At 31.6% G+C, this 24,937-nt stretch overlaps 1 protein-coding gene across 1 annotated transcript in view; it reads right to left on the bottom strand.

The window, feature by feature from the left end:
• LOC129941832 (uncharacterized) overlaps nt 1-12,597 on the bottom strand; it is a 65,576-nt gene extending 52,979 nt beyond the window's left edge. Inside the window, exon 1 of the mRNA XM_056050583.1 lies at nt 11,897-12,597. The gene's annotated coding sequence lies outside the window, so the exon portion shown is untranslated. The remainder of the gene's footprint in view (nt 1-11,896) is intronic.
• Between the last annotated feature and the right edge of the window lie 12,340 nt (nt 12,598-24,937).

Genomic DNA, 24,937 nt, shown 5'->3' with positions numbered 1-24,937 from the left:
TACTACAAGGTCGTACGGTAAATAAGGAGTATTACCTTAAAGTTATGCCACGTTTGCGAGAAGCCATTCGAAAAAAAACGCTCAGATTTATGCAAAAACAATTCATTTCTTTTGCACCACGATAACGCACGTGCTCACTCGTCGTTGCTTGTTCGTAATTTTTTGGCCAAAAACAATACCGTAGCCATGCCCCAAACCTCCATATTTACTAGATATGGCTCCGTGTGACTTTTTCTTGTTTACAAAGTTGAAGAGGCCCATGCAAGGACGGCGTTTTTCCTCGATTGAAGAAATAAGGGCCGAATCGCTGAGAATGCTCAAGGACATGTCAAAAAGTGAATATCAAGAGTGATTCGAAGATTGGAAAAAAACGCTGGCATAAGTGTGTTATATCTGAGCGGGGGATACTTTTAAGGGGCCACATTGATGTAAACGAATAAATAAATATTTTGTTAAAAAAATTAAAATTCCGGGTATTTTTTGAACACAACTCGTATAGGATTTATGGTAGGTGCGCCATTGTTGAAAGCGAAATAAAGCCATTTTTTCAAATTTAGACTTATTTCACTTGGATTTATTTCACGGCACCGATCATACATCAAGTAGAATGATATTTTTCCTTTATTCTCTTTACAAAGTGAAATAAAACCGAATTTGTAGTTTTCTTTTATTCAGCTTTACTTCTTGATCGAAATTCATCGTTTGTAAAGTAAAATCAAGACGAATTTCGAAATTCGGAATTTTTTCTTCGGTTTTATTCCAAGCCAACATTTTTTACCGCACCCATAAACATTGTAATCAAAAAAACGTTACGAATACGGAACAACAATCATCTTAAAAACGTAATGAAAAATATCAAGCAAATTTGTATTATTTTATGACAATTTGTTTTGGGAATTAGGAAACTTTTGCGAATATCTTTTAAAGTGTGACAAGAAAATTGGAACAAAAACAATTGTTACACAAATTTTGTGCAAAAACAATTATCAAACAAATTTGTAACAACGTAACGTAAACGTCATCTATCATAAAAATGGCGGAATAAAATCTGTGCATAAAACATGTATGGTAAAATGGAGGATGGAGTTTTCTATGGCACTCTTCTTGTTTGGCCGGAAACAAGTCCCAATTGGTGCGAATTATCGAAATCGGCACAGGCGTTCTTCAGTTATAAGCGTAATAACTAGCATCGCTCTCTTTTATATATACTTATGCACATATAAATAGATAATATCTCCATGAGTATGCCTTAACAATTATAATGTACTCGTAGGTATACATCAGTCACTATGAGGCAGAATATTTAACAGAACAAAATACTATATTCATCTTGAGTTGTTCGTCATCTTTTCTATTCCTGTTTTGGAAACGCCATAGCCAACTCAATGTGCACATAATTTTACAAATACCATGTTCCCATACACATTCTATACTGTTAATGTATAGGTACGTGCTTGGCTTGAATTTCCATAAACACATATGTAAGTAATAAAAATACTTGGTTCGATCATAAGAGAGTTCTTTTTTTAATGATCTACGGTACTAAGAAAGATCGGAGCTGTTGGCTCCATAATGGAGATGAGATTCTCATTCTTCAATGGAATTCCGGTTTGATTGAATGCATGTTATCGCTTCTAGCGTGACAGTAGAATCATGACTTCTTACGCTGATTAATATTTTCTTTGTTTTTATCTGCTGCTATATTAAGTATAAGTTATAACTTATAAGTTTAGTGCTCGGAAGTGAAAAGATTCTCGATTTGATAATTTATTGAAGAATTATTTATTTTTGTCAATAAAAAGTAACCATCAATCACGAATTTTGTTACTGAGGATTAATGGTCGTTCTTAAGGTTTTTTTTAAATTTTCAAATGAGTCATTCGCCTCTTGTTGTGTGTTTCTTTAGGTCTTATTTTATCTATTTTTAGTCCGAATGTATCATTACCCTCGGGGCATTTTGGATATGAACTCAGACTCGGGGTCGGGTGACTGCTTTGCACAGTGCCCCCTAACGCAGCAAGTACACATTAAATAAAACCTTAGCTTGCAGAAGTTATTTCACATTTATGCGGCTTTTTTAATTTTTCATAAAACTTTATGGAATTTGTAACGAGTCGTACATAAAACTTCAATTTTATCCGTTGGCTATAAGTCATAAGAAAATATAAAACAATGAATAACTAATAACTAATAATACTATAAATGTTAAATACTTGTATTAGGTTATTCAATGGATTTGTATAAAGTTGTTAATAACAGCACACCTATTTTAAGGTTGTTTCAATAAATGTCTTTTTTATTTCACGGTTCATAAAATTGTTGAATTAGATTTATAGTTGATTTACATGCATCTGCATTTGATTTCTGTAAAAAAAAGGATGGTACATACAAAATTAATGTTTGTAAGATAGAGAGAAAATACCAAAATGCAGAAGGTATTCATTTCTGCATTATAGGAAATTCGAGAAATATGGATGTCAAGATTATTGTGCAGACGAACATGTTCATCATTATTATAGCAACTTCGTCTGCCAAAAATTTACAAATATAACAAAAGCTTTATATTTCTTTTTATTTTTAAAATTTGTTACATTTCGTACGTTTTGTCATACTTTTCGAATTAATTTTACTCACATTTTATTTAAATTATGATAAACCTCACAACTAATTGCAATGTTTAACATTAGTGAGATACTTTTTCAAATGATTTAACTATATAAGGAATTATAAAAACATTTTAACAATCATGTAAAGATTATGGAAAACACTGTTTTTCTTTTAAAGAAATATTCATTGTTGTCCGAAAATATTTTCGATTTTCTAACTTTATTTTAGCTTTTGTCAGGTTTTTTGTATATATTTCATTACACTTCCGTGAAGCCTTGCGGCAACACTGTTTCGTCAAAAAGTTATAGTTTTTTTTATAGGAAGTGGAATAAAGAGTTACCATTTTGGAGTTTCGACATATCTGCCTCCCTCTACTTTTCTTTATTATACAGGTGCAGATTCAAGTAAATCCATTTTTATTTTCCATTTCAAATTTATAATCAAATTACTACCTATATAATTTTTAGTTTCAAAAATATTTTGTAAGGAAAAGATAAAAAGAACAGCAAACAGTGAACCAAAAAAAAAGTTGTAAAGTCGATTTTTTATGGAGTTAATTGCAATAAACTTGTACACTTTGTAGTTAGAATACTGTATAGAACGGTTATCCAGTAAGCTTTATCAGATCATCTCTTTTTTGAAAGGTTTAGTTACTTCATGTTGCCAGAATAATAATTTGTTAAAAATTTATAAGAAAAATTAAAAAAAATGGAAAACAAACAAACTTCACTTGATATGAAAAAACTTAGTGTAAAGTTGTGGGACGAAAAAAAAAGTCTACGACAAATCACTGATATTGTGAAAAAACAACATTTCACACTTCAGTACGTAATTAACTCTTACATAAAAAAAAACGGATTACAAGACCGAGTGGAAGTGGGAGACTGAGAAAAATTGATACTAAATTTCGGCAGTGGAAATAGCGGAAGACCTCAATAGAAACAAAATTGTCCAAGTTCATCCACAGACGGTAAGAAATTTTGTAAATTTGGGAGAGTTTAGATGTCTTACGCCTCGAAACAAACCAATTTTATCTGGCATAAATATGCCAAAGAGTACATAAATAAACCGATAGAGTTTTGGAATTCCGTTATTTATACCGACGAACCCGAATTCAATATTTTTGGATCCGATGGGCGAAGTTTTGTTTGGAGAAAATGATGTACAGCCTTAGATCCGAAGAATGTAAATCTCACAGTAAAACATGGTGGTGGCAGCGTGCGATGGGAACAAACGGAGTTGGAAATTTTCAATTTGTGGAAGGGACAATGAATAAGTTTGATTACCTGAACATCTTGAAAAATAATTTAAGAAGTACTACAGCAAAATTGGACCTTGGAGTTAATTATAGTTTCGTTCATGACAATGACCCAAAACATTCCTCGTTGATAGTGAAGGAATGGTTGTTATAAAGTCTGGATTTACATCCAATTGAATATTTTTGGGCTCATGTTGAAAAAAAAGTTAAAGGAAAGGAACGTGAAAAATAAAGAAAAGTTAAAAGATGCAATACAGAGGATATGGATTGAAATTACGCCAGATGTTATAAAAAAAATTGGCCCTTTCAATGCCAATGAGATTGCAATTGGTCTTAGATGCAAAATGACATTATACAAAATATTGAACCATTTGGGGTTTTGAAATGTTGCTGTTTTTTAATTGAATTATTTAAGTGTACAAGTTTTTTTTTTGTTTCATACAAATTGTTTAATTTGTTTTTTTTTTATTAAAATAATTTATTAAAAAAAATGTATTTTACTAATCTGGAGGTTAAAAACATCCCTATTTTTGGTAAGTATTTTTTTAACTTCCCATAGGAAGTTATTGTAATGGGTCCGATTTGTCAAATTGAAAATTTTGACATTTCTCGACGTTTCAAGGTCCCTAGAGTCGAAATAAAAGATTTTTAGAAAGATGTCTGTGCGTGCGTGTGTACGTACGTTCGTACGTCCGTACGTCCGTACGTCTGTACGTCCGTACGTCCGTACGTCCGTACGTTCGCGACGTTTTTTTCGTCGTCCAAAACTCAAGTACCAGAAGAGATATCGACTTCAAATAAATTTTGTTATACAGATAATAAGGCAGAAAGATTCAGAAAGGGCTCTCAAGAAAATTGCATGGGTGGTTTTTTTTCCATAGCAGTTTGAAAAAAAGTTGAAATATTTGGTTAACCCTAAATATCTTACGAACCAAAAACGCTAGAGACTTGAATTAAATTTTATATAATAAACTGTAACGTGATCTCAAAGAAGTATATTTTTTGAAAAAAATCAATACAACGGTTTTTTTTCTAAATCAAAAACACTGAAAAAAAAAAAATTGTCACCTCCTAAATTTAACGACTTACATATGATTTAATCTCCAAAACAATTTTGAGCAACGGAGAATAATGTTTTTAAAATCTGATAAAATTTTGAGAAAAATCTAATTGACAGTTTTTTTTATAAAAAATAAAAATCTAAAAAAAACATTACTCAAAGTTCGTAAAAATTAAATATCGATTTAAATATCTTTTCAAAAACTTGAAATTTAGGCTTCAAGCTCATTTTATCTTATAAGAAATATTGTTTTCAACATTCAGTAAAATTTTGAGAAAAATCGAATTGACAATTTTTTTACAAAAATTAAAACCTAAAAAAAAATTAATAAAAGTTGGTAAAAATTGATTTTCGACTCAAATATCTTTTCAAAACTATAAAACATTGGCTTCAAACTAATTTTATCTTATAGAAAATATTGTTTTCAACATTCGATAGAATTTTGAAGAAAATCGAATTGACGGTATTTTTACAAAAAATAAAAATCTAAAAGAAACAATACTAAAACTTGGTAAACATTTAATTTCGACTCAAATAGCTTTTCAAAAATTAAAAATAGTGGCTTCAAACTTATTTTATTTTCCAGAAAATATTGTTTTCGATATTCAGTGATTTTTATATAAAAATCCAACAGTCCGTTTTTTCATAAAAAATAAAATCTATAAAAAATAGTAGTAAAAAAATAATGGTAAAATTGATACTAGTACATATAGACAAACTTTTAAGCAAGACAAATCGACAGACGGGATGGGAAGTTATCAGTGTGGGTCGCATCCCAGCCTCTTTTTTTATTATTGCAATTAACTCCATAGGTAATTGCTTTTTCAAAAAAGAAAATCGAATGTACAACTTTTTTTTGAATCACTGTATATGCAATGGGTTCTCCATTTAATGTGGGACTATTTTAAAATGTTGTTTTTTAATGTTTAAAAAATATATATAACTGAATGAAACATTGAATTTTGAACATTTAAATTCTGTTGAAACAAAAGTTTTGTAAACAGTTTCGGCGTGATGTTTTCCACAAATAGATCAAATTTTGAAATAAAATGTTTTTAAATTGGCGCGGTTAGATTTTGGCGCAAATAGGCGGCCATTTTGTTTAGGTGACTTTTGTCAAGTCTTTTGTTTATTATTCAGTTGTTTATGCCAAATCATCATGACAAGAAACACAATTGAACAGCATGTTCAAATGATAAAACTTTAATATCAAAATGAGTGTTCGGTAACGCAAACGTTGCGCGTATTGCGTCCATTTTACAGTAGACTTGGGGACTCTTCACAATCAGCCAATACCCGTACTTTCAAGAATCGCCGCAAGATTGGCCAAGAACATCGCCGTCGCCGTGGTCCGTGAAAGTGTACAGCAGAATCCGAGGCAGTCTATTATTCGCCCTGCACAAGAACTCGCCTTTTCGGAGACTTCAACTTGGTGAATTTTGCGTCAAGACTTGGGCCTACACCCGTACAAGATCCAACTGACCCAGGAGCTCATAGTTCATGATAGACAACGCTGTTTGTTCGCTGACTGGGCTTCGAATCGTTTGGAAGGGGACCCCAATTTCGTTCGAAAAACTATCATTAGAGACGAGGTGCATTTTTGGAAGAATGGCTGTGTTAACAAGCAAAATTGCCGTATATGGGACGACACCAAACCACTCAAGGTTCACCAGGTGATAATGCATCCTCAAAAAATTACCGTTTAGTGTTGATTTTGGGCTGGCGGGCGGCGTAATTGGTCCGTACTTTTTTGAAAACGACGTTAGTTGTCCAAGTTGAACCATATGGATCTAGACGACATGTGGTTCGAGCAGGTTGGCGCTACGTGCCACACATCAAACGCCACGATTGACATTTTCATCATCTTCTATAGCCCCTATTGAAAAACCCTATCGTTTTTCAATGTTAATGTTATTAAACAATGTTTAGTGGCACTACTCAAAAAGAATTTGTTTTATAATAAGCAAATAAGAAGTTAAATAAGAAACAATTTCGATGCCTAAGAGCTTGTTGAATATTATTGTTATGAGAGTTGTAAGAAAATAAATAATTTTGACCATGAATTATAAAAATAAATGATATCATATTAATTAAAAATACGAGTAGGTACTTTAATTTTCATAAGAATCGTATCGAAAAGATTATTGTGAAAGTGAAATACCAAAAACACGAACTAAAAATAATATTGACAAAATAGCCTTACTTTGAAAAAATTCAGAAAAATCTTAACTTTAGTGAAGAGCCTCATTATTTGTTCTCAATTGTTAGAACTCCTTATAAAATGCCCTTAATTTGGAGTGGAATAAAATGTATGTGGAAGGAAAGGGAAGTTTTATACAAATTACTCTCAAAACTATGTTCTTTTTTGACAAAAAGTTGTAGAAGATAATGACAACTTTTTCATGAAAAATGTTGGTTGTTCAGAAAAAAGCTTTGTCTGTCCAGAGTTAAGTTTTTCGTAGGAATTGATTTTTATTGATGATGCTTATAACCATTTGTGTATTGTTTTGAGACGTGTATATAAATATCAAACAAGTCATTTATTCTGTTTCAAAAATGATGATGATGATTTTTTAAGTTTCAAGCTATAAGCAGACATTGATTACAAGTAAAACTGCTACGATGAATACAAAAATTAAGTATTGCAACAGTTCGTAGAGAACTAGGTCCTTGTGGCTTACAACTCTCCACCATTCCTGTGGTTGAAGTTATTTAATAGGCTTTTCACACCAAACCAAAGCTACGCCTTTTTACGCCTTTTTGTCTTTTGAATTTCGCGGCTATGCACAAAGCGCTAAAGAGCTCGTATCTGGCAATGCTTTACATCATTTGAAAGGTCTTGACATAACCTACAAAAGGAGTTTATGCATGATAAGTTTGAAGTTTACTAACGCCGATATTCGGTACTCTATCACTTTGAACCGCGAAGAATTGATTTCGATGATTCAGAGCCGATTAAAACGATACCATGGATAAGCTAATAATACCGGTCAAATCATGGAAAAAGTCGAGTTAGACCGAGATGGGAGCTATTCACCAAACCATTTTAAGCCATCTGCAGAAGGCTGGATACAAAAAAGCTTGATGTTTGGGTGCCACATGATTTGACGTAAAAAAAAAACTTCTAGACCGAATCAACGCTTGCTATGCTGAAATGGAAAAAACTCGACCCATTTTTCAAGCGGATGGTGACTGGCGATGGAAAATGGATTAAATACTACAATATCAAAGATGGAAACAGATTATCGAACAAAATAGAACTTAATCCGATCACTGAAACACTTTTTCTAAGCCTTTGAATAAAGAGCAAAAAAGCGGAAGGGAGATATTTTCTAACCTTTATGACGAAAAGCAATTTAAACATGAACTAAACAAACAAACCTTTCAAAAAATTCGTTTATTTTCGCAGTAATTGCTTCAGACATACCCTGCCATTCATCAATATTTGACTCCAATAATGAAAGATGAGCTAGTTCATTCCAGTCCTTGAATGGAGAAGCGTTATTTTGCAAAATCTTGTCATGATAGTCAAGACTTGTTCCAGTTCTTCTCATGACCCTTATCAAATAATCATAGTTGGCTTTTAGATTTCTTATGTACAGAGGCATTATCCCAGATTCCACATAGATAGCATAGTTAGGCGTTGAGTAAGGTAGTCTATATAATCGTTTGAAGAAATATCTCTGCGTCTGCACCGACTCAAACGTCTCGAGATTTATATAGCCGAAAACCTGGGCACCATAGCACGTACAAGTTTTGACCGTTGTATGAAAAACACGGTATTTTGACGCGAGATCGATATCTTGGTTTGCAAAGAACCTAGTCCACATGATACTCAATTCTAGTTTTGCTTCATTACTTTTTTGTTTGGCATGTTTTGAAAAATTAAGATTGTATGTAATCCAAACACCAAGGTACTTAAATTCTTGCACAACGTCGATGTTTACATTATTTTTCGTCGGGTTGTCTTCTCTTTTTACGTGCTTCAAAAATCTTTGTCTTTCTTGTATTGATGGCTAACCCCCATTTCTCTCATGCATTCAGCCTGTTTATTTGTAATTGCAGAGTGTAAGGGTTTTTGGCGAGTAGTACTAAGTCATCAGCATGTAGCAGAACTTTAATTTGTATATCAGCAAATGATATCCCTCCTCGGAGTATATTACAAATGTCGTCAACAAACAAGCAAAAAGTAATGGGATTAAAATACAGCCCTGTGGAACACCTGCAGTTGTTTCAAACCATTCTGAAGCAAGAAATTTAGAGTACATGGTCAAACATTTTCGGAAGATTCCTATCGTTGAAATCTTGTTCACCAAAACTTGTCTGTTAACTTTGTCAAAAGCTGCCTTGAAATCTACGAAGCAAGCGTATAGTTTTTTCTTTTTATCAATGGATTTTCTAGCAATGCTTGTCAAAGCAAATATTTGAGCCATGGCTGAGAAGCCCGACCGAAAACCAGCTTGGAACATACTTAAAAGGTTTTTTTTGTCGATCCATTTGGTAAGCTCTTCGTATAGAATCGAAGTAAGAATCTTCCTCAATTAAAATAAAAATTCCTCGGTGATTTTCCAGTAGTGTGGCATTACCGATCTAGTGAATTGCAAAAATAATTGCTTTGTTTAAGTTTTAATCTGTTGAGGTACGATAGAAGGTAATTCTCAATTGAACTGTGCTATTTTTGTAGAATTCTACTGGATTTCCATATATGCCAGAAGCTTTATTGTTGTTCATCTTAAGAAGTGAAGAATCGAGTTCAGACAAAGATATTGGACAATCCAGTTCATCAACTACAACGTTGGGTTAAGCATAATAAAAAGTATGGTGACTAACCTCAGCCGACAAAAGAGTCTTAAAATGTGCTACTAGTGTTTCAGCCCCAAGAGTGTTCACCATATTTGGATTATCGCCACCCAGTTCACGAACGTTATTCTAGAGTGTTTTTGAATGTTTGGATTCCGATAGCTATCTAGCTAGATGTTTCTTGTAATTATTGAGTGTAAAGGATTTTCAGGTTTTCGAAAACTTTTTGACAAAAACTCGGTTTTGGGTTTGGTGTGAAAAGGCTATTATGCCGAAAACTAATAGCAATTCAAAGTTGAACTTAACAAACAAACCTTTCGAAACATTCAGCGCTCCATTACATGTAAACAAAACATCTGATGACGACTGCCGTCAAAACAAATGTTTTACTTAGAAATTTTGAACTTTTGTTTAAAACAACTAGAATGAAAAATAATTTTAACAAAATCTTCATATTTTGGATGGATTTTATTTTTACAAATAATAATTGAGAGACTACACTTTTACTTTCAAATCCATGACAGTCGGTGTTGCACAAATTGAAATCTCAAAAGAAAACGCGAAAACTCGGTTTTGTGTTTGGTGTGGAAAGCCAAGAAGTGATTTAAGGACCGAACGGCTTATCTTAGTACAAAAAAATCAAACGAAAACGTAGGATTTTCAGGTTTTCGAAAACTCTTTGATGAAAACTAGGTTTTCTGTTAGGTGAGTGAAGCCTATAAATGATTTAGGGAACAAAAAGTTTATAAGCCTAAACAGAAAAGCATATCTTAGTAAGCAAATTTCATAACAACAATATTAGAAAAATGTTAGTGACACAGGCATTGATTGAACTCAAGACCTCTGGTCCTATTTAAAAAACTAACAAAACAAAGAGATATGTAATAAATGATATAATGCAATTTATGGTCACTTTTGCTTTTTTCAGTCACTCTGGTTTTCGTTTTTTATCCGACACACACCTTCGCGTAAAGCACTTACATGAAAGCCAAACGTAAGCTCATTTATTATTCTGACATTAAACTTTATTGTAGTGTGTAGGGGTATGAATCAGAAAAATGTTTTTATGCACCTATTTATAATTATTTACCACAGCAAATTATGGAAAACAGTTTAAATCAAAATCAATTTAAATTGTATGAATATTTTTTTATTTAAATGCTTCTGTGGAGTGGATGAGAAACACTTTTGATTCACTGTATATCTGAGATCCAATACCGCTAAGTTGTCTCTATCTTTATGCTAGATTTCTGCAATTTCAAGTTTATTGGTGGTTATTCCTGAAACTATTATATCTAATCGAAACATAACGGTAATAATCCGTTGGATTATTTTCTATGGTAAAAAGGTAAGTGTGTAGATATGTTTTTGAGTAACACATTTGTAAGAATTAAAAATGGCTTCCAAACCTAAGGTTCCAATAACGTTCAAAATAAAAACAAGAAACATAGCGGACTTAAATACATAACAACAAAGTTGACGTTTCAAAAAGTTGTTCCTAACACACCACGTGTATCTTTTCACCCTCTTTCGCATTCAATTCCCATCCAACTTCAACAAAATTTCGAACAAAATTATAACATACAATGTTTTGTTAAAAAAAAATGTAAACTCGCCATTATGTTGAGTGCAAAATGGCTTGTGGCCTGTGCCTGGTGCGGTGCTGCTGTTCTGTTGCTGCTGCTGCTGGTTAAAGGGAAAGGCTAACTATGGCCTCCCTATCCCTGGCACAATTCCACGAACCACGAAGAAAAGAAAAACCATAGGTTGAGTTGAGGAGATTGCAGAAGAGAGAGAGCAAGGGATGCAGGAAACGTAAGCATAAGCATATTGCTAATGCTAAGACTGATAAAAGGAAGGCCGTAAACCGGTTACTTCATTTATCGTTTCTCTTTCCCTATATTCCTGTTGCTTTCTGAGTTTCTGACCTGACTTGACACTGACGATGGCGATGACGAAGTAACGATAACGAACGATAACTCATCATCAAAACTCGCAAATTAAAAACTTAACATAATTTTTTTTATTTAAGGCATTAAAAATTAAATAACAGCACTAAAAACTAAACAAGACACAAATTAATTACATTCAACACACTCGCCAAACTATGGGGGATTAAAAAATCTATCTATTGCAAAACGAACGAAAAAAATAAAACAACACTCACTCACCTCGATTTTTCTTGAAGTGTTATTCCTATAATACGTAGGTATGGTAATTCAATTAAGAGAAGAAGGTAATTTTGTCTCTAATCCATTTATGGGATGTTCAGGTAGGTTGTGAAATTTTCTAATAATTATATTTTAATTAATGAATACGAATATTGTATTTTATTATTTCCGAAACTTGTTTTGTTTTTTATTTTTTAGTTTAATAAAATTTATTTATTTACAATTTACATTTGAGTATGGAAAATCAAATGATTCATTTCAGTGCACTTTATTATACTTTGTTGTTTTCTTTCTGTTAATTTAAATTTTATAAACACGTTTGGTCAACCTATCTCTTTTAAGATGAGAAATCACTCCGCTCGACTAGTTTAGAGAGGTAAGTTTTTTTTTGAAGTGTGGTGTGTTACTATAAATGAAATGAATGTTGTGTTGCAATAAATTCATAAATACTTCTTTCAGTTTCGATTCGCGTATAGGTGCCTCAGATATACTTTTAGTTTTTTAATTATTATTATTGAACGACTACGACGTGAAGAGACGTGACGTGATGTGGCGGTACGACAAAAATACACCACCTTTCGCATTCGAAGCCGGTTTCAAACTAAAAACTATTCAATTCATATTCGTTTGGGACTCGCAGTCACACTTCAACTTCATACACATTCAGTCAGTTACCTCAATTCCTGGAAAGCGAAAAACAAAATACAGCAAAACATTCAAGATTTAACATCTAAAGAGGTATGCAACATAAGCAACATATAGCATAACCAGTGCTGTCGAATGTGTATCTCTGTTTTCATAATGAAAGTATCTTAACATGAGGTTTTAAAAAAATGTATCTGATATTACTCTTAAAGGCTAGTACATACTTGTGAACCATCTCGTGAACCCATACAAATTTCAGTTTTTGGTTCACCCGTGAACTTGCTCGTGTAGCTGAGTGGAGAACAAAGTGGAGAGTTTTCGTTCACGGGCAATTCACGTGCAAAATGTACGGGAACTGTTGGTGAAGCTGAAGTCAAATGTTCACAACGTGTACTCACAAGTGTGTACCAGTGAGCAATGTCAAAAGTTCACTTTCTCCACTGGCGAACGTTCACTTCACGAGGAAGTATGTACTAGGCTTAAGGGGGGTGGCTAGATAACGAAAATGTTACTTACATATTTTCACGATATTTTTCTGACATTAAAAATAAAAAAAGAGGCTGAGATGGGACCCACGCTGATAACTTCCCATCCCGTCTGTCAATCTGTCATGCTTAAAAGTTTGTAGGTTTTTACGTTTTGTTAAAAAAGTTGTCAGTTGAATTATTCAAAAAAATTTAAATACTGCCAACAATATTTTGCTTATGATGAAATAATTTGATCTCAAAATCTAATTTTTTTAACGAGATTTTTAGTCGTAAGCCAATTTTTATCAATTTTAGTAGCATTTTTACCAATTTTAGTAAAAATAGTACGCAAATGTACTATTTTTTGTTAATTTTGTTCGTTCTTATGAAAAAACTGACAGTTGCATTTTTATAACAAATTAACTGAATGTCGAAAACAATATTTTCTGTGAGAGAAAATAAATTTGAAGACAATTTTTAGCTTCCCATAGGAAGTTATTGTAATGAGTCCGATTTGTCAATTTAAAAATTTTGACATTTCTCGACGTTTCAAGGTCCCTAGAGTCAAAATAAAAGATTTTTAGAAATATGGTTGTGCGTGCGTGTGTACGTACGTTTGTGCGTCCGTACTTCCGTACGTTCTTTTCGTCTTCCGTAGCTCAAGAACCAGAAGAGATATAGATTTCAAATAAATTTTGTTATACAGATAATAAGGCAGATAAAGATGCAGAAAGGGCTCTCAAGAAAATCGCGTGGGTGGTTTTTTTACCATAGCAGTTTGAAAAAAGGTGAAAATTTTGGTTAACCCTAAATATCTTACGAACCAAAAACGCTAGAGACTTGAATTAAATTTTATAGAATATATTAAAACGTGATATTAAAGAAATATATTTTTTGAAAAAAATCCATTTAACGGTTTTTTTTATAAATCAAAAAATCTGAGAAAAAAAAATTTGTCACCTCCAAAATTTTACGACTGAAATATGATTTCATCTCCAAAACAATTTTGTGCAACGAAGAATAATGTTTTTGACATCTGATAAAATTTTGAAAAAGATCGAATTGAATGTTTTTGTACAAAAAATTAAAAACTTAAAAAAAAATTAACAAAAGTTGGTAAAAAATGATTTTCGACTCAAATATATTTTTAAAAATTTGAGATAATAGCTTTTAACTAATTTTTACTTATAAGAAATATTGTTTTCAACATTAGGAAAAATTTTGAGAAAAATCGAATTGACAGTTTTTTTACAAAAAATAAAAACCTGAAAAAAAATGTATAAAAGTTGGTAAAAATTGATTTTTGACTCAAATATCTTTTCAAAAATTTGAAATATTGGCTTCAAACTAATTTTATCTTTCAAAAAATATTGTTGTTAACATTCAGTAAAATTTTTAAAAAGATCGAATTGAATGTTTTTGTACAAAAAATTAAAAACTTAAAAAAAATTTACAAAAGTTGGTAAAAATTTATTTTCGACTCAAATAGCTTTTCAAAAACTAAAAATATTGGCTTCAAACTTATTTTATTTTACAGAAAATATTGTTTTCGATATTCAGTAATTTTTATATAAAATTTTCTTAAAATATAAAATCTACAAAAAAATAGTACGCAAATTTGGTAAAAATTGGTACGACTACATATAGACAAACTTTTAAGCAAGACAAATCGACAGACGGGATGGAAAGTTATCAGTGTGGGTCGGATCCCACCCTCTTTTTAATTTTTGAAATGATATTTGAGTAGAAAATCGATGTTTACCAACTTTTAGTAATGCTTTTTTTTTAGGTTTTAGTTTTTTGGAAGAAAACTGTCAATTCGATTTTTGTCAAAATTTTTCCAAATGTTGAAAACAATATTTTTATTAGATAGAATTAGATCAAAGCCAATATCTCAAATTTTTGAAAAGATTTTTAAATTGAAAATCAATTTGTATTAGCTTTTGTTAATTTTTTTGTAGGTTTAATCTTTTTGTAAAAACACTATTAATTCGATATTTCTCAAAATTTTACAGAGTGTTAATAACAATAGTTTTTAAAAGATAAAATAAGTTTGAAGCCAATATCTCAAATGTTTGAAAAGATACTTGAATCGAAAATCAATTATTACGAACTTTTAGTCATGTTTTTTTAAGGTTTTATTTGTTTTTAAAACAAATTGTCAAATTGATTTTCTCAAATTTTTTCCGAATATTGACAACAATATTTCTTATAAGATTAATTTAGTTTAAAGCCAATATCTCAAATGTTTGGAAAGATACTTGTGTCGAAAATCAATTTTTACGAACTTTTAGTAATTTTTGTTAAGGTATTTAGTTTTTGTTTTTCAGTTGCAGTTTATTTATTTATAAAGCTTACACAGTAAGATAGCAGATATCTTATAAATTAGTGAGAGCCTATGACTTAACTTAACAATTCAAAAAACAAAAGCAAATAATATAAAATTAAATTAAAATAAAATTAAAGAAAAAGGAAAAACAAAATTTATCGATTAAATATTATTTTACTTGAAATCAAAGAAATAGAATAGAATTAGAAGAAGAAAAAAAGGAGAAAAAGATAGTTAGAGCTAAGAAGAGAGGATAAGCTAAGTTAAGCTTTCTTGTAAAAAAACTGTCAAATAGATTTTTCTCAAAATTTGTCCGAATGTTGACAACAACATTTCTTATAAGATTAATTTAGTTTAAAGACAATATCTAAAATCTTTGAAAAGATATTTGAGTCGAAAATCAATTTATACCAACTTTTGTTAATTTTTTTAAGGGTTTTTAATTTTTTGTAAGAAAACTGTCAATTCTATTTTTATCAAAATTTTACCAGATGTTGAAAACGTTAGTTTTTATTGCACAAAAATTATTTTAGAGATAAAATCATTTTTTGTTCGTAAGATTTTCGAGGTGATAAAATTTTTTTTAGTTTTATTGATTTATACTAAAAAAAACTGTTAAGTGGAACTTTTTTCAAAAATGTAATTGTTTGATATCACATTATAATATATAATATAAAATTTAATTCAAGTCTATAGCGTTATTGGCTCGTGAGATATTTAGGGTTAACCAAAATGTTCACCTTTTTTCAAAATTGCTATGGTAAGAAAACCACCCACTTTTAAATGCAAAACAACATTAATTTGAAGTCGATATCTCTACCGGTTCTTGAGCTATTGACGATGACAAACGTCGTGAACGTACGGACGTACGAACTGCAAAAACATTTTATTTCGACTCTAGGGACCTTGAAACGTCAAGAAATGTCAAAATTTTTAATTTGCCAAATCGGATCGATTACAATAACTTCCTATGGGAAGTTCAAAACGATATTTCAACTTTTCGGACTTAATACTACGTTTAATAAGCATAGAAATATTTTTGTTTGTTTTAAAAGAAATTATTATTATAAAAATGCATAGACACTCTTGAATAATAGAACCCGGACGGCATACAGTGTTGTCCAAAACGATTATTAAATAATTAAAAAACAAATTTTGGATTCAATTATTGTATATTTTTGTTTTCTTTTACATTTAAATAAATATTTACAGTTTCGAATGAAACATACAATAAAATGTTTTTTGTAATAGATCATTAAATATACTGAAATTAGTACAATTCTTTCAATAAAAGCCTAGTCGAAGCAAAAGCAATCCTTAAAATACATTTATTTTGTTTAGACTTACTGCAATATTGCTAGAATTTGTCAGCAAATCCATTGTTATTAATCACTCCAGCATATCTTCGAGGCATGGAGTCAATTAAATTGTTATTATGCTGTTTGGAATAATTTTCGAAGCCATTTTAATTTGACCAAGCAGATCAATTTTATTTTTGCATGTAGTCCTTACAATTCTTCGGTCTATAATGTCGCTTAGATTTTCTATGGATTTTCTGGCGATTGCAACACGTAAATCTGGTTTTCGTGAAACTACGTCTGAACCGCATTGGACGTGTGCTTTGGGTCGTAATCCTGTCCTATACATTTAAGAAGCAACTGATCCTCAGCGTGTGGCAGCATTATATTTTGCAAAATGTCAAGGTACATAAAACGATCCCTTGGTGAATCGGTTCCAATCCATTGCCCTGAATCAGTGCCTCTTTCGCTGAAATTGAATTTGGACTCATTAGAAAGGAGTACGTTTTTTCATTTTCTAACGGTCCAGTTGATGTGGTCATGGGCATCTCGCTAGTTTATTTTGGTTGAATTAAAGTCTTTTTACAGCTCCGAAAGTTTTAGTCCACCATTAACAAACAGCAAGTCTCCGAATTATTCTTGCACTTACGTTAAGGTCGACATGATGGGTTTTTATTTCTGTAGCTGTAATAAAAGGGTATTTTTAAATTGATTTTATCATCTCGTTATTGTTGTTATTCTCGGTCTGCCATTTTGGAATGCATTGTTTTTCCGATATTTCAATTTTACTCACACAACTTTTATATTCTTTTATAATTTTTCTTTTATTTCGATAGAGTATTGGTTTCCGGCCATTTTACAAAAGTTATTAAGAACACTTATTAGCCACATTATCCTACCCGTGAACTGAATAGATATATATATATATATAATAAATATATTCAACTGCACTTGTTGCCAAAACTTTTAATATGAGCTAAAGATTTTGTAGTTAACGGACTAACTTTTCTCTATGAATAAGAAAAAGAGAGATGACAAGAAAAAGTTGCTTCGTTTTAACAACGAAAAATTGGGTCTACTGTCCTTCTTAAGTCAGTAAGTAATAAGCCGTTTTGAAAACTATTTTTTCTGGGAGTCTTTTCAGAAGAACATATATAATGTATTATAGTTAAAGTTATTAGGTTTTTAATGACATAAAGATGGAAGTAGTTTTAGTTGCTAATGTTTTGGCCAACACTGAGGATGATTCCAATGGGTTGGGGTCAAAATTCTGTATGGGTCATAATGCTGTATTTAAAATACTGTACCTTAAAAAAATGTGTTTCAAAATACTGTATGTACAAAATAATGTATGATCAAAATACTGTATCTAAAATTCTGTATTTCAAAATGCTGTAAATAAGGCTGAAATATAAAAATCGTTTTCATAATGTTAAGAAGTGCGTACTTTTATTTAAAACAGAATACTTTTTTAAAGAAAACATCAAAATAATTTTCCATTACCATAATGTTCAAATCTACTTCCCTTAAATTACTAAAAACAAAAACAAAATAAATGGTATCTTCTTTTTATTTTGTCTTTTTCGTTTTCTTCTTCTTAAATGTTTTTATCTTTCCAACATTTTTACATGAATTGTTCCATAATCAACAATAAACATTTGCACCAGACTAATTTATTTGTCGAAATTTCCAATATTATACAATATTATGAGATACAGTATTTTTACAATACAGAATTTTGAGATACAGTATTTTAAATGTATATAGTACTTTCAAAGCGTTTTGACCCGATCGCGATTTCAGTACTTCTATCTCATCTCAAACCCAAAATTCAAGAAGATTCTTATCAGCAAGAGTGTAGTTATGGTCGCAACAAGAAGAAATCGAAAAACTTTAAAATTAAAGAAAATAGAGCACTATTAAATAAAAACTTTACAAAATCGGGAATTCATTTACTAGCTTTTTAGTGTAAACAATAGGAAATTATTTAAATGAATATATGATTCTAGTTCTGAAGATGGCCACATTTTAAGCTGTTCGGTTGAATAGTTTTTTTTTCCAACACCGCCTTGACACCGTACTGAAAAAATGTTTTTCGAAATAATTGAGTTAAAAGTTTGAGGTACATATTATGTATATCTTCAAAAATTAGCAAATTTTGGATGCTTAATAGGCCCTTTTTATTAACTACGGAACTAAATAAATAGGGTCCGTTGAGAAATATAGCCTAGTTACTTACAACTCTTAACCATTCCTTTGTGCGAGCGATGAAGGGGACTTATATTTTTAATCCGAATCTGAACGTGTAATTTGAGAACACTTTTTATGACAAGAATTGCTCTTGAATTACTCCTCGCAAGAGGCAGTACCCGAGAAAAAAACTTTAGATGTCACAGGCAGGGATTGACTAAATCTACGGATTTAGACCAAGATAAAAATAAAAAACGATACTGATCCTAATGACAACAGTATTGTATGCTCGTCTCTTCTTTTCTTATGTTTGTTAATTTTTCATGTAGATACTGTCTTTCTTCCTGTTTGTTCTTCCTGTCGACTGTAGAACCGTCTACCTGACATAGGAATACTTATTTTCAGATCCTTATAATAGATCCATATTATACTGATCATTATCCGTATTGTTATTGCATAACTTGTTAAAAGATGATGCCGATCCAGATCCGTAGATAATAAAACGCGGCTATTATTAATCCCCGATTCCGTCACCATATATTATCCATTCGGAACGTAAAGGGTACATATATAGACAGGTATATATTTTCGGGAAAGGGTCGGAACAACTGCTCTAGACCCATAGTTCACGGACTGCTCTCTATCTGGTTTATAAACTTTAGAATATATAATATTGGCAAATTTCCAAGTACATAAAATATTCTTAAGATACTATACTTCCGAAATATTGAAAAAAAAAATTTGAAAATGCTATACAGACCACCGAGTTTCCTTAACTTGGTTTGTTTTGTATATAGTCACTCATTTTAGTTTATATTTTCAGGAAAGGCTATATAAGGATCTTTAAAAAAAGCGGTCCATACACGCAGCACATGTGTGCACATCGGGACGGGCGTGTTGTTATTTAGACGTAAAACAAAAATATTTTGTTTAAGATAATTGCGAGAGAGATGCCGAGTGTGATCATCCAGACTAACGCTCTTGTCTTTTTAAAGTTAATGTTTTTAGGTTAATTTTTCCAGTATAAAATATTTTAAAAACATGTTTATGTAGTTTTTATTCGTTTAAATTTGTCGTACCTAAGTTTTAAAATGTAGTAAGTCATCTCTCCCTAATTTTAGAAAGGGTTGTCGCAGTTTTTTTTTTTTAAAAGATGCCGCGAGTAAAATTTGTCTCCACAAAAAAAAAATGTATTTATAGTTGAATTAACCCAGCTGAAAATACTAGTGTTTAGAATTTTAAAGAAACTAAAATAAAGTAAAACACGATAAAATACTATCCAATTAGCAATATGTCAAAAATGTCTAAATGAAATGTACACCGTTTAAAAAGCAGCATACATCCTTTGTACGGGCTGTAATTGGCAGTAGAATTGAAATCTAATGAATTTAATATTCGGCATCTGTTAAATTGAGGATTGTAATTTTTTCTCAGTTAAGTATTTTATCATGGTAGGCAATAAATACATTGCTAATTTTATGTTTACAGAAATATTATTGCCTTTATGTTTATAAAAAGAACTACGTTAAATTTATAAAAAAAGGACGGCATCTCTCCCAAAATTACCTTACATGTTACAATGTTTTTTTTTTCACTTAAGGATTCTTTTAACATAAAATTATCTTAATTGTAGACACTTACTCATTAAAACTATAGCCTCTTCATCAATAAATAACAACCACCTTACCAATGCACTCCTAGGGACCGGATGTTTGCTTCACTTTTTTCTCAAGTTGTCTTAATAATTGGTCAACTCTAAAATGTATATCAAACTTAAAGTTGAATGTCAAGTTGATGACTGTTTAACTTCAGTTGATGCGTAGCTTCCAACTTGAAAGTTAGAACTTGAAAGTTGATGCGATAATTTAATTTGGTATTGTAGTCTCGTGGTCTTTTAAAAAAGTAAAATGATGGTATTCATTCCAAATGAGGAGTAAAACAGATACATAACATTTTTCATCACCATTGACAAACGACCTTCAATTATTTGTGGTAGACTTTAAACTTAAAGAAATAGGAAGTTAATAATAACTTAATAAAATCCTCAACTTGGTTACAACTTAAAAAAAACTTCAAACATTAAGAACTATAGTCTAATTACAACTGCTTTAAATTTAAAAAAGCCAAAGCAAGTTGTTTTTTGTTTTATATGGGGTTTTTAAATTACAAGATCCAACTGACCAAGAAGCTCAAAGTTCATGACAATAGACAACGATGTTTGTTCGACGACGTTTGGCAAAGAACCGAAAAACAATCTTTAGTGAAGAGGCGTATTTTTTTATGAATGGCTCTATTAACAGGCCAGTACCCGTAGCATGATGGTTAGTGCGTTGGACTGTCATGCAAGGGGTCTTGGGTTCAATCCCTGTCTGTGCCACCTTAATTAAAAAAAAAAAAATGCCGGGTACTGCCTCTTGCGAGGAATTGACAAATCCTTCAAGAGTAATTCTTGTCATGAAAAAGTGCTTTCTCAAATTAGCCGTTCGGATTCGGCCTTAAATTGTAGGTCCCTTCCATTCCTGACAACAGTACTCGAATACAGGAATGGTTGAGAGTTGTAAGTCACTAGGCCTGGTTCACAACGGACTGTTGCGCCACCCCATTTTTTTGATTTTTCTGTTAACAGGCAAGAGTGATGTATATGGGACGACAGTGATAATGCATCCTCAAAAAGTTAACGTTTGGTGTGGATTTTGGGCCGGCAAGTGTCGCAATTAGTCCGTACTTTTTTGATAACGACGTTGATAGGCTGTAATTGTCAATAGCGGGCGCTACATAACGATGGTAACTAATATCTTATGGTCCAAATTGAACCATATAGACCTAGACGACATGTGGTTTCAGCAGGACGGTGCTCGTGCCACACAACAAACGTCACAAGACTTACACACATCTTCCCGCCCTTATTGAAAAACCCTAAAGATAACAAAACCTGACAGTCAATATTAAAATTCAAGACATCAAAATCAAAAGGTATTGAGTTAAATTTCCTTTTCTAAGCAAGAGGTTTTAGATCAATTAAAATACACCAAATAACCAAACATTTTTCGTAAGGCTAACTTTGTGAACCTTTTTTGAACTTTTTCTATACGACAAATGCTAGACTCGGTAAAGGGGCTCCATATAACAGTACAATATTCTAAATGTGGTATGACAAAACTAGAATAAAGAGGTTTCAATGTAGACGGGTGTTCGAAATATTTTGTATTTCGATCCTTATGGAAATGAAATATTTGTAAAATCTCGTTTTCGAGTTTATAATTATAACCTAATGAATTGTGGTATCTAGAAAAAGACACAACGCTACATTTCTTATTGTTGAAATATAGCCCATTGATATTACACCATTTAATTAAATTATGTAAAATAATTTGCATCGTTCAACGAATTTATGGAACCAAATATTTTTAAATCGTCAGCAAATAGAAGACATGTTTTCTAACTACTAAAAAAATGTTAATTTTGTTATTTTATAATCATATTAATTCGGAGTCAAAAAAAAACAAATCGGATAAAATTTAAAATTACCTTTTTTACTCGATTTTTATTACCTTCACATAGGAAGTTATTGTAATGGGTCCGATTTGTCAAATTGAAAATTTTTTTACATTTCTCGCCGTTTCAAGGTCCCTAGAGCCGAAATAAAAGATTTTTAGAACGATGTCTGTGCGTGCGTGTGTACGTACGGTCATACGTCCGTACGTCCGCGACGTTTTTTTCGTTGTCCATAGCTCAAGAACCAGAAGAGATATCGACTTCAAATACATTTTGTTATACAGATAAAAGGCAGACAAATGCAGAAAGGGCTCTTAAGAAATTTGCGTGTACTGTTTTTTTTTACCATAGCAGCAATCTTACGAACCAACGACACGCTAGAATTGACAGTTTTCTTACAAAAAACAAAAACTTGAAAGAAAATATAACAAAAGTTGAATTTTCAATCAAATATCTGTTTCAAACTTTGAGATATTGGCTTCAAACTACTTTTATCTATTAAAAAATATTGTCGTCAACACTCAGTAAAATTTTGAGGAAAATCTGATTGACAGTTTTTTTTTCACAAAAAATAAAAACCTAACAAAAAAACAATACTAAAGCTTGGTAAAAATTTACTTACGATTTAAAAAGCTTTTAAAAATTAAAAATATTGTCTTCAAACTATTTTTATTTTACAGAAAATATTGTTTTCGATATTCAGTAGTTTTTTTTATAAAAATCCAACAGTCCGTTTTTTCGTTTCTCCAATTTGTAAAAATTGAAGAAATGCTATCTACTAAAATCGGTAACATTTTTTTTTCGACTTAAAATCTATTTAACAAAACTATATTTTCAAACTAAACTTTTTCTTTTTTTGAAAAATGCTGTTGGTAATTTTAAAATTTGCTAGAATAATTCAATAAACAACTTTTTTAACCCAACACGAAAACATACAAACTTTAAATCAAGACAAATAGTCAAATGGTATGGGAAGTTTCCAATGTGGGTCGCATCCCAGCCTCTTTTTTATTTTTTCGTGTTTACATAAATTTAAGTCTATAAACAGTAAAGTGTGAATGTCAATCTCTTCCCTATAGGTTGAACAGACCCCCAAGCTACATCATCTCATTTTTCAGTTTTGGATATTAGCTCGAAATCGAATACCTTCCGAAAAATGCATTAGGGACATTCAAAAATGGAGGGTAGGCAGTGATGGTATGGGAGCAGCTGGAGTTGATAAAACTGCACATAATTGAAGGAACTTTGGGCCATAGGTTCTACATTAAGATTTTGAAGACTAATTTCAAAAATATAGTGGCGCAACCAACTTGACTTTTTTAGAATCGACCCAAAATAAAGGAAGAAACTGACATTTAACTTAAATGACCTCCCTAATCAAGAAAACTTGTACTCACACCTCGCAGATGATATTTCCAGAATAGAGTTTGACACGACATTACAAACGCTTAACGGAACTTCTCCTGGAGATGATAAAATCACATATAATATGGTTAAATCCGCTGCTGATAACCTTAAAAACCGAATATGCGCTTTATATAGCAACATTCTTAGGACTGGTATCTTTCCTCACGATTGGAAGAAAGCTATACTCAAGCCGATTCCCAAGAGCTCCCAGAATTATCACCACATAGAAGCGTATCGACTGATTTCTCTTCTCCCTGTTCTCTCAAAAATTTTTGAAAAAATTATTGGACGTAGAATAGGCTGGTTTATGGAAGAGATTGTAAGTAATGAACAACATGCTTTTAGACCTAACAGAGAAGTTCAATCCTTAATCCACCTAATGGAACATAAACTATCAGATAACCTCTCATCTTGTAAGCACAATGTAGTCATGTCATCTGACCTCGAGAAAGCTTTTGACCGCGTTACCACATTTCCTATCATCGAACAATTACACAAATGGGGAGTACACAAGCAAATGTTAAGGGTTATTATATCATTTTTATCCGGAAGAACTTTTTGTGTTGATGTCAACGGCTTTACTTCAAAAAAGTTAAAACTGGAAAACGGAACTCCACAAGGATCTCCCTTGTCTGTGTATCTATATAATTCCTATATTGAAGCACTCATTAGAGAGCTTACACTACCAAAACACGGTCTAGATTTTGTTGGTCTATATGTAGATAATATCTTCATAGTAGCCTCTGGTGATCCATCAAAGGTAAACGAAATTTTGAAATCTGCAGATTCTATAATCTATGCTTGGACACAGGAAACCGGTGCGAAAGTTCCACCTAGCAAAACAGAAGCGCTTCACCTTTGTCGGAAAAAAAAATGTTCAATTAATCCTCTTACGATTCGTAACTCCACAGTCAACATCAAAAAAGAACTCAGAGTCTTAGGCGTTACTTTCAATAGTAATCTGAAATGGGATCTCCATATAAAAAATACCATCAACCAACTTAAGAAACGAAACAATGCTCTGAGAATGATATGTTCCCGCCGGAAAGGTCCACATCTAGAAACGGCCCTAAAAATAGCCAAAGCCTTAGTTGAAGGAACTCTCCAGCATGGACTCACTATTTTTATGTGGACAACTAAAAAGAACCTGGAAAGCATCGATACAGCCATAAATGAGTGCTACCGAACTGCTACAGGAGCACTTAAAACA

This window comes from Eupeodes corollae, chromosome 1 (assembly GCF_945859685.1).
Source record: "Eupeodes corollae chromosome 1, idEupCoro1.1, whole genome shotgun sequence".
NCBI classification, from domain to species: Eukaryota; Metazoa; Arthropoda; class Insecta; order Diptera; family Syrphidae; genus Eupeodes; species Eupeodes corollae.
Note: the sequence above shows the minus strand (reverse complement) of the source record. Positions and strands in the feature narration are given on the sequence as shown.